Source organism: Lepus europaeus, chromosome 5, assembly GCF_033115175.1.
Source record: "Lepus europaeus isolate LE1 chromosome 5, mLepTim1.pri, whole genome shotgun sequence".
Classification (NCBI taxonomy): Eukaryota; Metazoa; Chordata; class Mammalia; order Lagomorpha; family Leporidae; genus Lepus; species Lepus europaeus.
The window spans coordinates 26,989,777-27,010,508 of NC_084831.1; the positions used below are offsets into that span (position 1 = coordinate 26,989,777).

Genomic DNA, 20,732 nt, shown 5'->3' on the forward strand with positions numbered 1-20,732 from the left:
CGTCACCAAGAAATTACCCAATTTAGCACCAACTACACAATCCGGCAATTAGTTTCTTAAACCGGAACTTGCTGGGGGCTGCCAGCCTGGCGGGGTTGTTGTTACAAATCTCACTGGGAAACCAGCTGTGTACTTCGCCAAGAGGCTGTCACGGCCCCAAGCAATTACCGTCCAGAAAAAGGATGGAGAAGGGGAGAAGGAAAAGGCCTGCACAGGAAGCAGCCAGTGCTTTCTCCTCCTCTCCCCCAGGGCCCTGCCCAGCCACATCGGCTGACTTCCCTTTCATGAGTGACTCATGAGCTCCCCGGATCAAAGCACCTTGCCACGTGGACGCTGTCATCAGATGATCTGCGTGCAGATCCCTTCCCACTCACTCACTCGCTGTGTGCACTTGGGCAGGTGATGTACCTCTCTTCACCAAGCTTCTCATCTGCAAGATGTGGCTAATATTAAAGCCGTGACATGACGGTCATCAAGTCCCTTAGCACTGTGCCTGGCACGTGGCAAATACTCCATAAAGGTAGCTTTCCTTATTCACGTTTATCACTTCCTCCCTAAGTGTGACCTTGGGTAGGTCACAATCTCCCTGGGACAACAGATGCTCTGCTGGGGAAAAGATAAGCGGTTCTCACTCAAGATTATCCACATCTAGGCATCCTGGGATCCAGATGTGTTTGGCATCAACCAGTGTCTCCTAGGTTGACACAAAGTGATGTCTTGGGCAAAGATAAAAACTTCAAAACCCACTATTAGCTAATTTCTTCCTCCCCTAGAAAGCTCTCTGGAAAAGCCACAGGCTGGACATTGTGGTCCACAGGGTGCTGATACTCTCTTGTTGGGGGGTCACATGGAGCACATGAGGTCATCCCCACATCTGTGCCAGCATAGATTTCGTCTTGTTGCTCAAAGTCTGGGCCCCTCCATTCCTGTCGGAGAGCTAAGTGTGCCCCTGTGACCCCAAAGTGCCAAGTGCCAAGTTTTGTCCTGAGTTGGCCTAACCAGTGTCCTGAGATTCTGCCTCAGTTTCCCTGTCCAGTTCACCACCAACCCCTGAACTGGCAGCGCCTTGGCTGGCTGGAGCTGTATATTCACTGTGAACGGGCCAGCCACTGGCAGCCCCAACACAGAGCCTCGGACTACAACACAGGCACGCCTCCCAGGGCCCCTCGTCGCCTCCAGCACCCAGTTCTGCCTCAGCCCCTTTGACCAACCTGACACTGGCTTTGCTGAACACCCTTGGCAGGGTCTCTGTGGCTGAGCTGGGGCCTTAGTCCTGGCATCCGTCAACCTCTTAAGCCCCACTACCCCACAACTGCCCCTCCACCCACTCTTGCTGAGGACTCAGCACGTCTTGTGCCCAACCCCAGCCCTCAGGACCCCGAGGAAAATCCTCCTCCTACCCTCGCTGGCCGAGAAAGTGGAGGAGAAGAAGGCATAGAACAGAAGGAGGGAGATTTGCAGTTTTACGCCTTCCCTTTTATTGCTTAATTCATTCAAGTCTTGCTGGGGTCTCGGGGCAGGAACTTTATAGATAATGTTGCAAAACACCCACCGCAGGCAGGCAGACACGACACTAAATGCATCACCTGACCCAACAGCCAGCTTGCGGCCCATGAATAACCCACACCACCTACAATCTGCTTGAAAATCCCACCTCAGGGGGCTCTGCACTTGATGTTCTCTCTGATGGAACACTCTGCCCCAGATACTCCCAGGGCTCCCTCCATCTCATCTTTCGGGGCTCAGCTCACAGAGAAGTTCCCATGAAATGCGAGGCCATCACCTGGGCTTGCTCTACCTCACCCTGTTTCTTGCCCGCACAGCACTCACTGCTCCTTGAAATGCCTTCCTCTATCACACATGTATATGTCTTCCCCTGGCAGAACAGAAATCCCAGAAGGGCAAGGACCATGTCTGTCTAATGCCCTGTAGTGTCCCAAAATGTCTAGAGCAATGTCTGGTACTAACAAGTGCTGCAGGGAAAAAGAAAAAAAAAAGAATAACTTCTATGCCAGTGCTGTGGCATAGTAGGTTAAGTATCCACCTGCGGCACCGGCATCCCATCTGGGCACCTGTTCAAGTCCCGGGTGCTCCACTTGTGATCCAGCTCCCTGCTGATGGCCTGGGAAAGCAGTAGAGGATGGCCCAAGTCCTTGGGCCCCTGCACCTGCATGGGAGACCCAGAGGAATCTCCTGGATCCTGGGTCAGTCCAGCTCTGATCATTGCATTTGGAGAGAGAGTGGATGGAAGACCTCTCTCTGCCTCTCCTCTCTCTGTAACTATGCCTCTCAAATAAATAAATATTTTAAAAGACCATTGTATGAATCATGAATGAATGTCTTCCCTTGCTGCCCTCATCCACTCTATTCCTGCACACTCAGGACCCACAGAAAGGACCTCCATGCCTTTCCCTCAAAAGGCTTTGGAGAGCTCTGGAGGGCTTGGTATCAGAAGCCCAGCCTCTGGAGCTGGCATTGTGGTACAACAGGTTAAGCTGCCACCTTCAATGCTGGCATCGCACATGAGCGCCTGTTTGAGCCCCTGCTGCTCCACTTCTGATCCGGCTCCCAGCTAATGTGCCTGGGAGAGTAGAAGCTCCTGGCTCCTGGCTTCTGGCTTTGGCCCAGCCCAGCCCCAGCTGTTGCAGTCATTTGGGGAGTGAACAATCAGATGGAAGACCTTTCTCTCTCTCTCTCTCTCTCTCTCTCTCCCTCTCTCTCTCTCTCTCTCTCTCACACCTCCCACTCTGTAACCCTGCCTTTCAAATGAATAAAAACATCTTTTTAAAAAAATGTCCAGTCTTCAAACCCAGCCCTGCTCATCATGTTTATCTAGGTCTATCCAAAATGTACCCTCTGCATAATTCAGGAAAGGTTTTGGGGGATGGGGATGCACAAAGAGAAAGAAGGGAAAAGGTGGCACTTCTGCCACTACAGAGAGGGGCCGAGGCTGTGGGCAGGGACTTGCAGGGCTAAACTGTAGAGCGAGGCTCAGGCTCCTTCACCCAGCCCCAAGGAGGTCACTTGACCCACACCCCAAGGATCCCAGCCCCCTCCCCTGCAGACGCCACGTGGACAGGAGGCACGAGAAGCACACCGTGGACTTCGTCTTCCTTCCCCAAGGCTGCTCTGAGACAGTGTGGCATGGTCATCAGCCTCACGGCGCCCCAGACCCCAGACGCAGCATGGCCAAGTGCTTCTGTCCCACTCTCTGTTCCCTCTTTCCTCTCTGTCAGCTGAAACAGTTTGCAGGCCAAGCTGCTTCGTCCTGCCCGTGCCCCTCTGCAGAGGCCTTATTTGAGCCTGGCCACTGCTGAGAAGGAGGACTCCCAGGACCAGAACTCCTACAGGCACCTGGCCAGGGGCAGCTGGGGACAGACGATGAGTACTGGGGCTTCAGCTAAACTTTTCGAGTTCGTATCCCAGGTCCACCAGTTACTGGATGTGTAGCCTTGAGGAAGTCCTTTCGTTGCTCGCAAGTTCAGTGCCCTCATTTAAAACGGGAGTAAGAATAGTCCCTTTCTCACTGTGATGTCACAGGATTAAGATAAATAAGATAAGGTGTCCCACACCATACACAGGACTCACTGCTACTAATCACTAGAAAAAAACACTTACATGAGTCAGACCTAGAAACAGGGCCTCAGAGAAAGATTGTAGCCATACTTGACTCAGGTCTGGATCAGAAATAGGTACTCTGAAAAGGCACGTGTTTCATCTAGGAATTTCTGTTTGCCTGGGCTCGTTCTTTCCTTCCTTCCTTCCTTCCTTCCTTCCTTCCTTCCTTCCTTCCTTCCTTCCTTCTTTCTTTCTTTCTTTCTTTCTTTCTTTCTTTCTTTCTTTCTTTCTTTCTTTCTTTCTTCCTGATTTATTTATTTTGAAAAGTCAGAGTTACAGAGAGAGAGAGATTGATCTTCCATCTGCTAGTTCACTCCCCAGATGGCCGCAACAGTCAGTGCTGGGCCAGGCTGAAGCCAGGAGCCGGGTCTCCCATGTGGGTAGCAGGAGCCCAAACACCTGGACCATCTTCTGCTGCTTTTCCCATGGATCTAGATCAGAAAATGGAGCAGCCAGGACAAGAACCAGCACCCATGGCTGGCGCCGTGGCTCACTTGGCTAATCCTCCACCTGCGGTACCTGTACCCCGGTTCTAGTCCTGGTTGGGGCACTGGATTCTGTCCCGGTTGCTCCTCTTCCAGTTCAGCTCTCTGCTGTGGCCCGGGAGTGCAGTGGAGGATGGCCCAAGTGCTTGGGCCCTGCACCCACATGGGAGACCAGGAGGAAGCACCTGGCTCCTGGCTTCGGATCGGCGCAGTGCACCGGCCATAGTGGCCATTTGGGGAGTGAACCAACGGAAGGAAGACCTTTCCCTCTGTCTCTCTCTCTCTCTTGCTGTCTAACTCTGCCTGTCAAAAAAAAAAAAAAAAAAAAAAAGAACCAGCACCCATATGGGATGCTGGCATTGCAGATGGGTGGCTTGACCCACTATACCATGGCACTGGCCCCTGCCTGGGGTTTTTTTCTTGAAGCCCTGCCATTCATTGAGACTGAGGACAGCCCAATTGCCAAGGATGGTGGCATCTTGGAGAACTAAAGGACTTTAATTCACAGACCCCTCCACTGACCCCTGCAGCCAGCGCCAGTGGTCTCCCAGGTCCAGAGAGCTAGAAGGGAAAGCCCAGGGACCTCACAGCTGGGTATGAAAGAGACAATCATCCACCTTCAACCATCTAGCCCAGCCCACTGGCAGGAGCAGGAGCAGCTTGTCTGAGACTCACTTTTCTCATCTGTACCACAGGGATAACAAGACCTACCTCCTTAGACTGCACCAACAAGTAACTAAGCCTATCCCGCCAAGGCAGCTGGTGCCTGTATCTCCAAACTCTAGCACCTTCTCGTTTGTGATTTGGGCTGGTGATACCCTGGCCTCCAGAGCCTTCTGAGAGCACCAGAGAGTAACAAGGTCCAAGTTCATGGCCTTTCCTACCCCCATCCAAGGTGTCCAGTGCCCCTACAAGGTCCAGAGCTTATGGCTGCCTCCTGGGTTGGCACACTGTCCTGTAAGCTCTCGGCATGAGTACAGGGGCTTCCAGCTCCAGGGCCTGTCCCCTCCTTCTGGCCCCCCCACACACAGGGAAGCACAAGACTGGGCGCCACGCAGCCTCATGAAGGTGCACTGGCTGGCTGACTGCAGGCTCCCAGGGTAGTACCTCCTGTTTTTTGGCTCTGCCAGACTTTGCCCCAACCTCAGAAATCTGAGCTCTCCTCTCTAGATCTCTGGGCTTAGCAGGAGAGAAGAGAGCCTGGAGCTAAAGACACAGCAGGAAGGTAACGGGGTGAGGAGGCAGCGGTGACTTCAGGATCCCCGCCCCTCCACAGCCCTGTCTTCATGGCTTCGCCTTCCCTAACACACTCTCCCTGTCAATCTTAGGACATGGCACTCGCCACCTCCTCTTGGGTTCCCGATCTTCCCCACAGTAGGGTAAATATTTGTTTGCAGGCTGTGAGCTACCTGAAGGCCAACATTTATGCAATCTATCCCTGCTTAGACAAACGTGGCATGCAGTAGGTGCTCAATGAGTTCCAGGTCAGCGGCTGAGCCACTGAGAAGCAGTGCACACATTTACTGCATCGGGAGAGGAGGAGAAACAGGAGGAAAGTGACTCCCTGCAGCAGGCAGAGCTGGTCTCAGGGACAGCGTTTCCCCAAAGAGCTGGGAGGGTCCTTCCCAGGGCAACATGCAAGCCTAGGCAGGAGGGCCACTCTGCAGCACAGCGCAGGATGGGCGGAAGCACTGAACACACCACACACCACACAGCTCCTGGTGTCTTTCGACTGTGAGCCTCAGGCTGAGCTCTTTCAATGCCTGTCCTGTGCAGGCACTGTGCTGAGTTCTTGAGCTGCTCTTCCTCTGTGGTTCTCACATCTACCCTCCACAGCAGGTACCGTAACTCCCATTTCACAGGTGAAGAGACTGAGACCCAGAAATGTAAAGAAGATTGTCCAAAGTCACACAGGTGGTAGGAGAGGGATTCAACTCATCTGAGTCCAGAGCTTCCCCACTGCTAGGAGACCAAGTCTAAGGCTGAACAGAGCATGTCCAAAGCTGTACAACTCTCTGATCAAACTGGAGGCCAGCAGGTGGCCCCTCAGGGTGCCCTGATTCATCAGTAAGCTTCAGAAAACCTCCACCCCATTCATCCCTTCCTCACACACAGCCATACATGTTCCCCCAAGACTGCTCGCCCACCACTTAACACGTGTGTTCACCTAGACGCAAACTACCCAGCTACACAATCATCCACACACAACTTACATAACATCAGTCCCCATCTAGGGTGTTATCATCACATCATGGACACAAATACACACGAACTTGCTCCCACCAGAGCTCGTACACGTGTGCATTCTCATGCTATTGACACTGATGCTTGAGTGCACGGCAGCCGCAGAGACAGGAACCTCACATACCTGTTCACATGTGTCTGCCCATGACAGAACAGATGCACACATTGACTTCACAGCTCCCAGGCACCCTCACCTGCTCAATGTCATACACCAAATCCTCTCCTCAACAAGAACTTTATCCATTGTCCCCAGATCCAATACTAGACCCAGGTGAGCAATGCTGCTCCCTCCCTCTGGGCTCGGCCAGGCAGCCCAGAGAGGGGGAGAAGGCTGGGCCCGCCTGTGATGGATGGAATTAATCTACTGAGCTGGAGAAACTACATAATTAAATCCCTAATCACCCCCCAAGCCAGCCCAGGCCAATATAGCTGAGGGAGGGTGGGGGCTCTGAGGCCCAGACCAATATCCTGGAGAGGGGAGGAGTTTAGAGGAGAGGCTCAGACAGAACCCTCCAGGAGGGGTCCGTGGGAGGAACTCCTGCAGGCAGGCAGACAGACAGATGGACAGGTGTGTTCTCCAATGCCATGGGCTCTCCCTCGCTCTGGAGAAATGGGGCAGGTTGGGAAGACAGCCCACTATCACCCATTAAAACAGGGTGAAACAAGGGGCAGGGTGCCCTGCCACCCTTCTCAGAGCCCTCCCTGCCCCTCCACAAGGGGCATCCTGGGTACGTATAGGATTGGTAGATAAGACACCCGAAATGCACAGGGCTGAGGCAGGGCACCATGCGCACCCAGAGCTGGGCTGGAGGGGGATCAGTCAGGGCAGGGCCCACCCTGCCGCATGGGGAACAGGCTCCTCCCCGAGCCCCTGCAGCTGGCAGGGAAGAACCACTCCACACAGGTGCACCTGCCTCCCTAGGAAGTGGGTCCAGCACGTGGCGAAGAGGCTGAGGATGGGGCAGAGGCCTGAGCAGGGGGGCTCAGGGAATCAGCCTGGGAACAGGCCCCAGTCCGATTGGCTGAAAAGTGGGTCATTTTCCTTTTGAAAAATAGTGAGAAAATGGAGAAGTAGGTCGGGCTCTCATCCCCTCAGCCCCATGCACCATCCCCGCATCCCCGATGTTCGGGGTGGGGGGAGAAGGAGAGGCCTGCACGTGCCAAAGCCCCATGTCCCCCAGGACTCAGGGCCCCACAGCATGGGAGGCTGAGGTCATCGTTACTTAGGACACCCAAGGACATCCACACTGTGAGGCCAGGGCTGGAGCACCAGCCCCGCCCTGCCCTGGGGATTCTGGGGCTGAAAGGAGCTAGGGCTGGGGCAAGCCACAGGGGAGAGGGGCCGGCAGGCAGGACCCTGAGAAGCCCCCTCCCATCCTCATGTCTTCCGTGAAGCCTCCTCTCCTCCTTCTCCTCCCTTTCCTCATCGTCCACGTGGGCAGAGTCGTTGCCATGACACCGCGGGCAGGTGGGCGGCTCTGGCGGCTGTTCCGGCCCAACCCCCATGCTCGCAACCCAGGTGGGAGGGGAGCGGCTGCAGTGCACGGCCCCTAGCCCAGATCAGGGAGGAGAGTGGCGGGAGGCACTTTACACCCCAGAACCTGGAAGGGGTGCTCACCCTGGTCCCTGGGGATGGGGCAACGCAGCCCCAGGCTGGAAGGCTTCAGGGAGGTTATCTCAAAGATGGTTAGCCTTGACAGCACTCCCCACCAGAGGTTAGGGGGTGGCATGGGTGAAGCCGACCCACAACTCCCATTTCCTTTTCTTGCCCAGCTTTGTCCACCCACTACACCTCAGTCACTTCAAGCCAGCAGTTCACTGTCCTACTGGAGATCTAAGCTCAATTCCTCATGCTGCAACACAAGCTCAAGTCTCCATGCTCTCTTGGGAGAGAGAAAAACAAGCAAAGTTGAGACCCCCGGAGACATCCCTCCTCTCCTGCTAAACTGGGGGCTGCCCTGTACAAACTGGGACTTCCCACCATAGCCTAGGGGAACCAGGAACTCTGAACTGGACCCCTCGCTTCCCCAAAGCCCCCTTCCCCTAGCAGAAAGGACCCACAGTGGAGCAGGGAGAAGAGAAGTGGGGGCTCTGCCTGAGACACTGTCCTGGCCGCCACCCCCATCTGGCTTCAGCAGCACTCTGGCTCTGAGCAATCGTCAGCCATTCCCCTTCTCTCGTGGGTTCCCTCTACCTCTCTCACTCGTGTTCCTAAGTCTCTGCAGCTCCACCTTGCTAAGATCCTTCCCATTCTTCAGGACCCTGCTCGCTTCCTACCTGGTTCCCTAAGGCAGGAGCCCTGCATCACTGATGGAACAGAATGGCAGAGACCCTGGCAAGGCAGCCCTGTGCAGTCCTGCTGGCCGAGGTGGGTGCATGTGGGATGGCGGTGACAAGACCAAGGGAGAAGGGCAGCCGGGGGCAGCAGAAGTTGTTCAATTTGTCACTGTTTGTGACAGGCCCACCACATACAGACATAAAGACAGTTAGCCTCCCCCCAAGATGGCAGAGCAGGCTAAAACACATATGTGCACATGTGTGCACACGTGTGTGCAGGTGCATGTTTGTACTCTGTATCTCCTCCACCTCCACTGCCGATGTCCTCTATCAGGTCTCCCTCACTCTAATTTCTCATCAAAACGATCATCACAGATTCCTAACTGGCTTCCCTGCCTCGCATCCCATCCCGCCTTGAGCCACACTCCTTACCGGCTGCCAGTGTGATCTATCTAAAATGTGTTTATTCAACAAATATGTATTGAGTGCCTACCCTGAGCCAGCTACTCTTCTGGACACAATAGACTCAGCAATGAACAAAACAGATGAAGCTCCCGTCCTCACGCAGTTTACACGAGGGATGATAAATAGATGAAATGATGGCGGTGGCAAGTGCTGAAATAAAAAGTAACGATGCAATGGGATGAGGGAACAGAATGACAAGGGGCTACTTAAGATAGACTGTGGAGGAGGCCTCTCCAAAAAAGTGACTTTGGAGCAAAGACTTGAATAAAGTGAGAGAGTGAGCTTGCGTGGAGATCTGGGGGAGAGCATTTCAGGCTGTGCGGGGTGGAAAGCCAGCTCTACAGCCTCTAGGGGGTGCTGTGCCGTGCATGGGGGGTGTCCCAGAAAAGCAGCCCATGCAGGAGTGGCACCTGGGCTCAGGGAGGTCATGGGGGCTGCACATCATGCTCATGTCGCCCAGGCCCCACCAGTGCCTCGAGTGAGATGGAAAACCACTGGAAAGGCATGACTTCTTCTTACTCTGGCTGCCGTGGGAGAGGAGTGTAGGACAGTAAGGAGACTTCCTGTTGCTTTTCTAACACCTGCTCAACTTCTCAGCTAGGGGCCTGCCCTTCTGCAGATTCTATACCAAACCCCACTCTTCCCCCCTCTAGAGCTGACCTACCTGACGCTCTATAGGTCCCACTCCCCCAGTGAAGGCACAAAATAAACATTGGTTGAGGAATGGCTGTGTTGGGTGAGGGATGCACAATGGAACAGGGGCTGTGTGCAGGCAGTTGCGAACCTGGTTTGGGTAAGAGACGAACACATATATGGCTACAAGTTGCCATGGGCAGGGGTGGCACTATGGCATAGCAGGTTAAGCCTCTGCCTGTGGTGTCAGCATCCCATATGGGCACCGGTTTGAGTCCCAGCTGCTCCACTTCCAATCCAGCTCCCTATTGATGGCCTGGGAAAGCAGCGGAAGATGGCCCAAATCCTTGGGCCCCTGCACCCATGTGGGAGACCTGGAAGAAGCTCCTGGCTCCTGGCTTTGGATAGGCCCACCTTCAACCATTTTGGACATTTGAGGAGTGAACCAGTGGATGGAAGATCTCTCTCTGTGTGTCTGTAACTCTGCCTCTCAAATAAATAAATCTTTTTTAAAAAACAAGTTGCCATCAGGCCAGTGTTAGCATGTGCCCATTCTATGTTCTGTTGACAGCTACACGTGTTTAGCACGTATGTGCTTGCCCTCCTGTGGAACTGTTCGTGAATGTGGGTACTACAAAGTACACCTATGCTAATATACGCACATTCCTGCACAAACAAGAAGCACATACACACATAGACAAGAACCACCACAGGCACAGAAGCATGAAGCTGACATGTATACTTGGGCAGCCATCGCCTCTGTCCTCCGCTAAGCCCAACTTGTTCTTCTTCATTCTTGAAACTTCTGTCACAATGTTAACATCTCCCTCCCCTTAATTATTCCCCACCTACACTCCTAAGCACTACAGCATCTGAACAGCACTGGGCCAAGATCCCTTACTCAGCTGTCCCCAAGGCCTGTATAGGATTTTTTCCTCTGCAAACTCCCTTTCTATGAATGGTGCTGGGGAATAGTTGGTGCCCCAGGACAGGGGAATTTGAGAGACCTCAGAGAGCCTACTTTCTGGAGAAGAGCCATGGGCATCAGAGTGGATCAAGTTCAAAATAGTTAGAAAACTTTGGGGTAGCCAAATGTCCAGCCAAGTCATTCATTATCTCTCTCTCTCTCTCTCTCTCTCTCTCTCTCTCTCTCCCCTACACATATACAACTCAACATAGCAGATATATTCATATGTTGTTAATTCATGTGCTTATGGCATATACATGCTCCCACATATATGTTCACGTGTATACTCATACATATGCATTACTGGGTGAGCACACACATTAAGTAATTTCCTTAACAGTGACATTTATACACAGATATAAACACAAATTCACACTTACATACACAAGTGTTTACACACATAAACATGTATGTTGTACTCACCCATGCTAATGTACAGATACAGCCATATTCCCAACAGAAACACCCATGCATGTGCACCAGAATCACAGCTCCTGCAGCCATCCAGCCCCTCCTCTGGCTTCTATCCTGTCCACAAGGCCAGGAACCCTGAGTCTCACAAGTTTGCATTTGCAAACTCGAGAGCTTCCCACTTCTCCATTTGGAAAGTTGTTCCTCTTAGTAATAGGCTACGCTTCATTCCTGGACACATCCATTCTCACTTGTCCTCAGAAAAAGAAACAAGTCATTTTAAAGAAGAGCTCTGTAATTCTCTCGTCCCATGCCTGGAAAAACCAAATTTCCTAACAATGAAAGAGATGCCTCTGCTTTGAGGTGCACCTCTTCCCCCCATCCCCACCATATCCACATTATACAGCTCTTATATTCCAAAAAGAGAAATTAAGTCGTGCCAGTATCTCTGAGTTTGGCCTATCATCCCAAACTCCAAAACAGTTGTTGAAGCAACGGAAGAAAGGAAACAGTAAAGGAATAATCACTGGGCCCTAAAACTTTCCAGGACAGCCCCTCTTCTTCCCCAGAAGACAGCTGCCTGATGCTCAGTGAACCCCTCCCATCCCAGCCTCAGGGCCCTGCCCACAGAGAGGATAGACCTGCAGGCTTAAAAAATGTAAAGGGGATGACCTGCACTCAAAATAACACAAGAAACAAGAATTTAAAAGCAGGAGCTGGATAGAGGACAGGGAAGCAAGCAGCAGACACCTCCTGGCAGGGAAGCAGCTGCTGGAACACTGGATCATGAATAGCAGGACTCTCCAAGGGGCCGGGGAGAAGGGGGTGGACATCCAGCCTTCCATGTGGGGGTGGAGGGGTGACTGCTTCAGGCAGTAGCAGCAGCTCTAAAGTGAAGTCTTATCAAAGCTGTTATGTAACCAAGGGAGCCGAGTGGAGCACAAACACCTCCCCTCCCCAAACAGGCACCCACACCCACACCCACCACCTCCCAGCACCCACAGCACAGGAAAACTCGGCTCCTCTCAAGCAGCTCGAGAAGGGAGGAATCATCTTGATGAGTTTCATCAAAAAACATGATGGGTGAGGGGCTCCTGATTAACAAGAAGTCAAATACTGGAACGGACAAAGCTGGCTCAGCTGGGGGAAGGGGAAGGGTCCCTAGATACTGCTCCCTTTTCCTAAACTCCTGGCCACACCCAGCTTTTGCCTAGCACCATCTGGAAACCCTCTCCTTCCTCTTCCCCTAAGAAGGATGCTATTTGAATATTTGATTGCACTCTTGGGGATGGGAGGTGAAGCTGCCATCAACCCCTCCTGCCTGTGGTTCCCCCACAGTCTCATCTGCATGTCCTGACATTTGGCTCTCATCCCCCTGGGATGACAAGTGAAGGGACCTGGAGAAATAACTCCTGGCTGTATTCCCTTCATGGTTACAAAGGCAGAGCACAAGAAACTAGACAATTGAGATGACCCCGACCCTAGGTCAGCAGGAAGAAAATACCCAGGGGAGTGAAGGATCGCAGCCCAGACGTCATCCCCCAATTTGAATATTCTCTACACCCCCACATCTGCCTCCTTTCCCACTGCCCTGTCTCCAGTAGCCTCCTCCTTCTCTTCTCCATGGCACTGAACAACCCCACCCACTCCTTGAATCCTTTGCTTAGAAATCTTCCTCCCCAACAAGTCTCTCCCAAATGCTCCTGTGAGCTAGAATTGGGGATGGGCAGAACACAAGACAGGCTTGCAGAATATTTCAGTGTCCTGAATTACAAGGTATGGTGAGCAGGAAGATACTAAGTGACCAATAAAATTACCCTGAATTCCTAAGCTTGATTCACCCCAGGCCTAACCAGCAAAATCCAAACTCTCCTAATGCATAACTATGTTGAGCCTGAACTTCTGAGACTCAATAGGAGAGAGGCTGGTGTGAGCACCCCCTAAGCTTGTTGTGCTGAAAATGAACCCAGAAGAGAGCTCACAGCCACAATTTCATCCTCCATCCCTTCCCCCACACTAACAGTACAATGGTTTGGAAAAGAAAAAGGGTGCTGAAACAGCAAAGGGCTTGAGGGGTGTGGAGGTGTCCATTTCCCAAATACCACTATAACCGTGAGGCCTGACTCCAGGGGAGGACCCCAGGATCTATATTTCTATGCAAAGACTCTGCCCTTGGAAAGTGGGTCACCTGGGAGAATTTTTCTAATGAGCCCTCAACACTGCCCAGTCGCCTTCCCATCATCGGGCAAACGCAACCCGGTTCAGCACTCAGGACAGCTCCAAAGGCGCAAACCCCAGCCCAGTCCCGTTCAGCACTCGGGACAGCTCCCGGCACCTCACCAGCCCTACTGCCAGAACCGCAGAAGGACTGGAAGGAGCTGGCTTGCCCCACAAAACATCCTCTTTAGAACAGAAGCCCTTCCACTCATACCTCTCCCACACTTGCTCCCATCTACCGGTGGCACCGGATACCCCTCCCTTCCCTCTATGTCCCAAGGGAGACAAAAAACCCAGACCGGGGGCTTCCCTGGGGGAGCGCAGAGAGAGGGCCCCACCCACCTCCTTCAGCCCTGAGCCTCTCAACACCACTCACAGCTGGTTCTAAAAAGCACTTTCCTTCCTAACCACCACCCCAAAAAACAAGAGAAATACTCACGTGGGGGCTCCCGGCCCTGCAGACAGATGTGGTGGGGGCAAGCTGAGAGAGGTAGCTCCCCACACCCTGTTCTGAGCCCCCTTTCTGAAGGAGCCAGCTCCCATCTGGACTGGGGGGAGGAGAGACATGTGGAAGCATTGAGTGAGGGGAGGGGAAGGGAGGGGAGAAGGGAGGAGGCAGGAGCGGGGGACTGTGGGGCGGGGGTGTCAGGATGGGGGCGAGGGAATCCTTTTTAATTTCATTCTCTCCCCATGTCTACATAAGCCCTGCAGGCTCAGCTCTTTAATATTTACACACAGGGAGAGAAGAGGATGAGAACAGAAAGGGGGGGGCAGTAGGGGCTACCTGAACTCAAAGGGTATAGAGGCAGGAGCCTTTGGGAGCTGGGAGCTTGGGCCCCTCATACCATCCCCAGTTCACTCTCACTCTGAGCTCTGGACTGCAAGGAAAAAGCTCTGGACTGCAAGGAACCTGGGACCATTCTGTCCCTTTGTTAACAAGACACTTTGAAGCCGAATCAAAAAGATCAGATCCCCTCCCACATACCTGGACACCCCCACAGAGCCAGAATTCTTGGATGCCTTATGTGCACATGGTAGAGGCAGTATTCATGCACAAGCATGTTCTGATGCTCAGGAGCATGTTTGCCTGTGGGCTGCTGTGTGAAGGCACGTCAGCTAGCATGTACAAGTTCACACAAGCATGTTCTGAGTATATCTGCATGCTAACAGTCACACAATCAAATTCAAATTTAGGTTCCCATATGTAAAAGCCAGCCCCCAACAGCCTCCCCTCACCCTGCTCCCCAGCTTCCACCTTCCCAGACTCCCTTGTTGCCAGGCCCCTCTCTCCAGCCTCACTTTTTCTGTCTGTGACATGGGAAGAAAGGCTGGTGGGAAGGGATGCCGCATTGAGCCCAGGGGCCTGACAAGTTATTAGCAAGGATGAGCTGGCAGCTTGTTACCATAACGATGTTGCCACTACCTCACCCCAGCTCAAACCCAGACTCCCCAGACGGCAGGAGGCCCGCTGAGCCAGCAGCCTTCAGACTGGAAGGGGGGGGTGGATGAAGAGGGGATCCAGACATAATGCTTGCATGGTGGAGGGTATGCAGCTGTTCTTCCAACCCCCACTGAGAGACAACGCTTTGACTCCACCAAGTGGGAAAGAAATCTGAATCTGGAAAGGTTTCCTGACCACAGGGACGGTAACACACTGGAAGGGGGTCCCTGGAAGCCTCCCTAGGCCAATGTTCTGTTGTCATTCACTCCCTGCATCCCTTCACTCCAACTCAGTAGGCGGCCCTTCACTGAATTTCTATCTCTCCACCTGTAAAACGGGGACTGGGGGTGAACACCCTGATTATTTGCCCTAGACTCTTGGATGAGACAAGGTTTAGGGGAACTCTAGACCTTCCTAAATCAGACAAGTCCCAGACATCCCTGTACCAATAAGGTAAGGAATCGTCAGCCTAGCTAGAAGCAAAATGCATCAGAAGCTGGGGAGGCTGAAGGAGAAAAAGCTCAGCCCGCTCAAGCCCCAGCATCAGCTGGAAGAGATGCTGCTGGTGCCAGGCAGCCGCTGAACGCAGGCACTGACACAGAAGAAAGTCTGGGAGTCTGGCCCTGTAGCAGCAGGAATCAAGACAAGCCCACGGCCTACCTCTGAGGTGGGTATGGCTAGGAATCCCCAGCCCCAGGAACATCTGTGGCTCCCTCTCCTGGGAAAGGAGTTCCAGGTTGAAAGATTTACAGCCTTAGGCTAATGAGCCTGCTTCCTCTCCCCAGACTCCCCATGTTCAGCTCTGATTGGGTGGGGGTGGGGGATAAGGAACAGAAGTCAACACAGAGGGTTGGAGAGCTCTGGGCTAAGACTCAACAAGGAGCCTACAAGTTTGCTGTGTGACCTTGGGCAGGTCTCCTTCCCGGTTCTGGGCCTCAGAACCCCTGGGTTATAATTAAGAGGTTGGACCAAGTCAATTCTAAGTTTCCTCCCTTGGCCATTATTCTGTTGCTACACAGAAGCTCACACCTTGGACGTGAGCCCCCTGGCACCAAATGCAGTGGGCACTGCCTGCCAGATCAGTGGGGCAGTGGAGAGGGGGGGGGGGTTGCGGGGGCTGTATCCGAGGCTGTTCATCCTATGTTCGTGTTCCTTTTAGAAACACCTGCCACCCTGGCCCTCCCAGCTCCCTTTTTAGACCCTGATTCACTGCCAACTCACGAAGCCTCTCCCTCCCTTCCCTTCTCTCTTCTCCCCCTCTCTCCCTTTTAGGCATTGGCAGCTGGGTGCAGAAGTAGCCCCGGTATTCAGAGATTGCTGGGCAGAGGTGGGAAGGCAGAGCTTCCAGGGTCAGAGAGCACACCAGGGAGTACCATGCTCTCTAACCTTGGCCAGCTCAATGCTTTGGGTCACCGAAAGACCCGAGTTACAGTCTTTCTGTTCCACTGACTAGCAATGTGTGATTGTAGAAAACGCAATCCATTTTTTCCAGGCTCACCATCCTCATCTGTATTAGACTGGACCATGTGAAATTGCTATTTCGTAGGTTTTTTCTTTAAAAAAGTTGAATATTGGCCATTTCATAGGGTTGAACTGAAACTCTGCCCTACCTGCTTCTCAAGGCTGCAAAGCCCTGAAAGATATAAGGGCATTGCTTAATTATTATTACTTTAAAGAACTTAGCACGGACCCATCTGGAGCCAGTGGGTTGAACCAATGACCCAGAACTTGGAAGTCGAGAGAGCCACCTGCTCTGATGACAGACAGCATGACGGTGGCTTCCACCCGGCCTCGCTCTTTGCTCAGCAGGGTCCTCGGTGACACAAGTTCCCAAGCCCCAAGAAGGAGAAGCCAAACACACAGGCTCCGACCCTCCAGCTCACTCCAGCGCCCCCCACCAGGCAGGAAGGACACAGTCAATGGGGCATCAGAGGGGAGCTCCAGAGGCAGGTGAAGATGAAGCCCAAAGTAGGGGGTGGCTGAGACAGGGGTGAGGAGTCCCTGGGGAAGGGGTGGGGGATGTCTGACCTCTGCAAAGTCTGCTCTCCCTGTCCCACGTCCCGCTAGGAATGGGGGAGGGGATACAACCCAGGGGTGGATGACTGGGAGTGAACCTGCACAGACACACTCTCACACAGCCGTGCACACACATGTCCCCCCCACACACAGTCACACCCTGCACACGCACACACACTCGCCCACGGCGACACACGGTGACACACTCACACACCTGCCGCCGAAACTTCTCTCCGGCTCTCCCCGGCACCACGACTTCCCCCCCACTACCGGCTAAGCCTCCAGCCGGGCAGGCACCCGGCAAAGGCTGGGCCGGGACGCGCGGGCCCCGGCGGCTCCGGCCGGGCAGCGGGAGCTCGGTCCGCGTGCTCGCCGCCCGCCCTCTGCTAAGGCCCGCGGGCCGCCAGGCCCGGGCGGGGGCGGGGGCGGCCGCCGAGGCCCAGCCCCTCCCCCCCTCCCGGGGCTGCGAGCCGAGGCCGCCGGAGCCCGGGGCGTGGGCGGCGCCGGGGCCGCGGCCGGGCCGAGCCTGGGGGGCGCTGCGGAGGGCGCGGCGAGCGCGGCCCGGTCCCCACCCCGCCCGCGGCTTACCTGGCCCGGCTCGGGCTCCGGCCGGGTTACATGGTGCCGGCGGCCCGGGCCGGGGCGCTGCGGCGGCGGCGGGCGGGCGGGGACGGGCCCGGCACTGCGGAGCCCCCGGCGGAGGGGCCGCGCCGGCTGCGGAGCCCCAAGCGAGCGCCGAGAGGCAGCGGGCGCGGGCGCGGGAGGCGGCCAAGCCGCGGAGGCTGGATTTCCCGGGGACCAGGAAGGGGAGGCGGGGGGATCCCGCCCGCGCGCTCCGCCCCCGCCCCCGCCCCCGCGCAGGGCGGCCGAGCCCGGAGCCCGGAGAGGGAGGAGGACGAGCGCCCGCCCCCGCACCGGACCCGGGAGGGCCGAGGGCGCAGCCGGCGGACGGCAGCCGGTTCCCGGAGGAGCGCCCGCGTCGCCCGGCGGCCGCGCTGGGGAGGCCCGGCTGGCGGCGCCAACGAGGTCCCCCTCTCCGGGGACCCCCGAGGCGACGTCCGCGGGGAGCCGGGTCCAGGACCCAGGGTCACACGGCCCGGAGAGGCGCGGGGAGCCAAGGCAGAGGCGGGCGGGTGGGAGCCGGCCACACGGCCTCGCGACGGGGTCCCGCGCCCACCGGGCACGGTCACGCCCTGAATGTCACACACAGCCCCCCAGGCTCGTCCCCGAGGGAGACTCTCCCAGGGTTTCCCGACCTGCTCCCCGCCTTCGCCTGCTGGCCCCGGCTCCAGGAGCCCCTCCTCGTGCCCCACCCCTGCCAGGATGGGGCGCGGTGCCCGGCTTCAGAGCCATGGACAGGCGTCCTCCACCCACGGTCGGCGCAGCCGAGGCATCCCGGGTGTGGAGGAAGAGCCCCGGAAACCCCGCTACACCTGCCACGGGGCCCCCGCCCGCGCCCACTGCGCCCGCCCACCTCTGGGCCCCGAGCCAGGGGGTGCCACGCGGGGGCGGCGTGGGGGAGGGAGAGGGGACTGTCCGGGGCACGGCCGAGCTGCAGAGCCAGAGCTCAGGCTGCAGGAGCGAGAGGCGGGGAACCGACTGCAGCAGTCTTTGGCTGGGATCCGTCTTGGCGCCCGGAGCGATGCTGTAATAGGGGGGAGGGGGCGGCGTGGGGGAAGCCGCAGGGGGAGGGGCTGCGGGGGGAGGGGCGGCCTCTGGATTCCGACCTCCCGGAATGGGTGTGAGGGAACCCGACCGCTGCGGGCGCTGCGAGTTGGGGCGGGTGGTGCGGGGTGGTGTGCGTCCTGGGAGGTCGGGATGGTGAGGAGTGGGCTCGGCTGGCTTGGGAGACTGTGGGCCTCTGCAACAACGGACCTGGGAGTTGCTCTGACTCAGGGATCCCCGACAACTCCCTTCTGTCTGTAGTCCTTTGGGGACAGTGGCTCTCCTTGTTCAAAGGGAGAAACTGAAGCACAGGGAATAGAAGCCATGGGCCCAGGAGAGCTAGAACCGAGAGGCAGTTGAGCCCTCTCCCGGCTGCCCGGCTGCCCGGGGCAGGTGTTCAAAGGTGCCAGTTTACCAACATAGCGTAAGGGACTTGCGGAGTCCCCGTGTCAAGGGAAACCGAGGCGCCTGGCGGAGATCATCAGGCTGGCCAGCTCGCCTGCTGCCCACAAGACCGGGCCCTTGTCCCTTAAATCACCACGCGGCTTACAGGCAATTCCCAGCCTAGGGTTCAACCAGGGGTGGATGTCAGAGAAAATAAGATAGAAAGTTAGAACTGAAAGGAACATCTCCCTTCCCCTGCCGCATCGGTACAGCCATCAGGCAGGAGGCTAAAAGGCACCGCTGTGTTTTCTCAGTTCTAAGACAGTTCTGCAAACTGTTCTGAAACCAGATGGATGCGGACATTTAATGTTTGGGGTTTTTTTGTTTTGTTTTATTTTTACTTTTCTCTCGAAGCGGTTATCCAGGAGTTGAAGTGTTTTAAAATGGAGAACATAGTAGAGTTGGCATTAGTTCACTCAGCAGTCATGGACGAATTGTACCTGACACCTTACTAGCCTTTTGGAGGCATCACTACTCATCGGACAGGTTTGCCTTAGACAGGGAGACTACCCGTCCAGTGACTAACCAGGAAAGTGCAGGTGTAAACCGGGAACCGTAGCAGCCGGCTTCCTGGGAGTGTGACCTGTGCGGTGGTACAGAGCCCCGCAGGTAGAAGACTTCACTCTTGGTGACAGGCTCTGTTGTCACTGTGTCTTGAAATTGTTCATGAATACTTGAACAAGGGCCCCTGCACTCTGTAAATGAGGACCACTGTTTTAGAAATTCCATGTGTCAAGGGAAGCGGGCATAGTATTCTTTTAGAGTCTAGAGGCAGCAGCCAGCTCTGCCTGGGCAAAGAGGAGCATAAAGGGGGTATTCGGGTGGAGCCTTAAAGATTGGGGAGAAAATGTCAGGTGGAGAGCCACACCTGTGCAAGGACAGAGACTCACCAACTGTCAATCAAGCAGCAGAGCAGGCTGGGTGCCTTGGTTGATCCTCCCACTGAAAATACGATAAAGGATACCAAGCGACAGATCGAATATTCCTTTGAAAATCTCAAATCTGTCAATATGCTGGCAAGAAACTAAGAATCACTCCCCGCAAGTGCAGGCAAGCTAGAGAAGCGAGCAGAGCCCCGAAGCCGTGCAGGCTGGGATGGACCGGCTGCACAAACAGCAGCAGCTCTCTCCTCTCCCAGACTCTGTGTCCATTGCCATGGGACTTTGCAACTCCCTAAATCAAGAGGTGGACTCTGTTTTTCCACCTCTTGTCCCAGGATGGGTTTGCGATTTGCTTTGGCCAATAAGAAATGTGCAAGAAGTTGTGATCCTAAGCCAAGGCCTTAAGAGACTTGCATGCTGCTACTCTCTCTTGGCCTCCTGCCTCCAGTATGAGGAGAAGCCTCATAGGTTTGCTGCTGGAGGAACTGATAAGGTGGACAAGAGCCAGGCCATCCCAGCATCCGAGCCAAGACCACCAGAGACCAGCCTACAGCCAGCTGAAACACCCCCCCCGCCCCCACCGCCGCCAAAGGTGTGTGAGAGCCTGGCCAGTGGCAGCAGCAACATCTACCTCGCCACAGCTGGCTGCAGACACGTGAGCGAGCCCAGGAGACTGAGAAGACCCATCGAGCCAATCTGAAGATTCCTGAGCAGTGATAAATGTTTGTTTAAGCAAGTAAATTTTGGGATGATGTGTTATGCCTTAATATTGTGGTAATAAATAACTGGTACAAGGGCATTTGTTGACAAATGAAATGTAACTTTAGCTTCTATAATCTGCCAACCCCTACCTACACGGAGGAAATGGGAAGAGAATTTTTAATTTGTCATTTATTTATTTATGTGAGAGGCAGAGGGGCACACAGAGAAAGGCAGAGGGAGACACAGCTCCCATCTGCTTTCACTCC

General features: G+C 55.0%; 1 protein-coding gene across 3 annotated transcripts in view; it reads right to left on the bottom strand.

The window, feature by feature from the left end:
* DLGAP3 (DLG associated protein 3) overlaps positions 1-20,732 on the bottom strand; it is a 116,281-nt gene that overhangs the window by 51,594 nt on the left and 43,955 nt on the right. Inside the window, exon 1 of one of the 3 annotated variants that reach the window (XM_062193249.1) lies at positions 17,363-17,424. The exons of 1 other annotated variant lie outside the window; for it this stretch is intronic. The gene's annotated coding sequence lies outside the window, so the exon portion shown is untranslated. Of the gene's footprint in view, positions 1-16,988; positions 17,027-17,362; positions 17,425-20,732 lie in introns of those variants that run through there. One more of the 3 variants, XM_062193251.1, reaches the window with a different exon arrangement.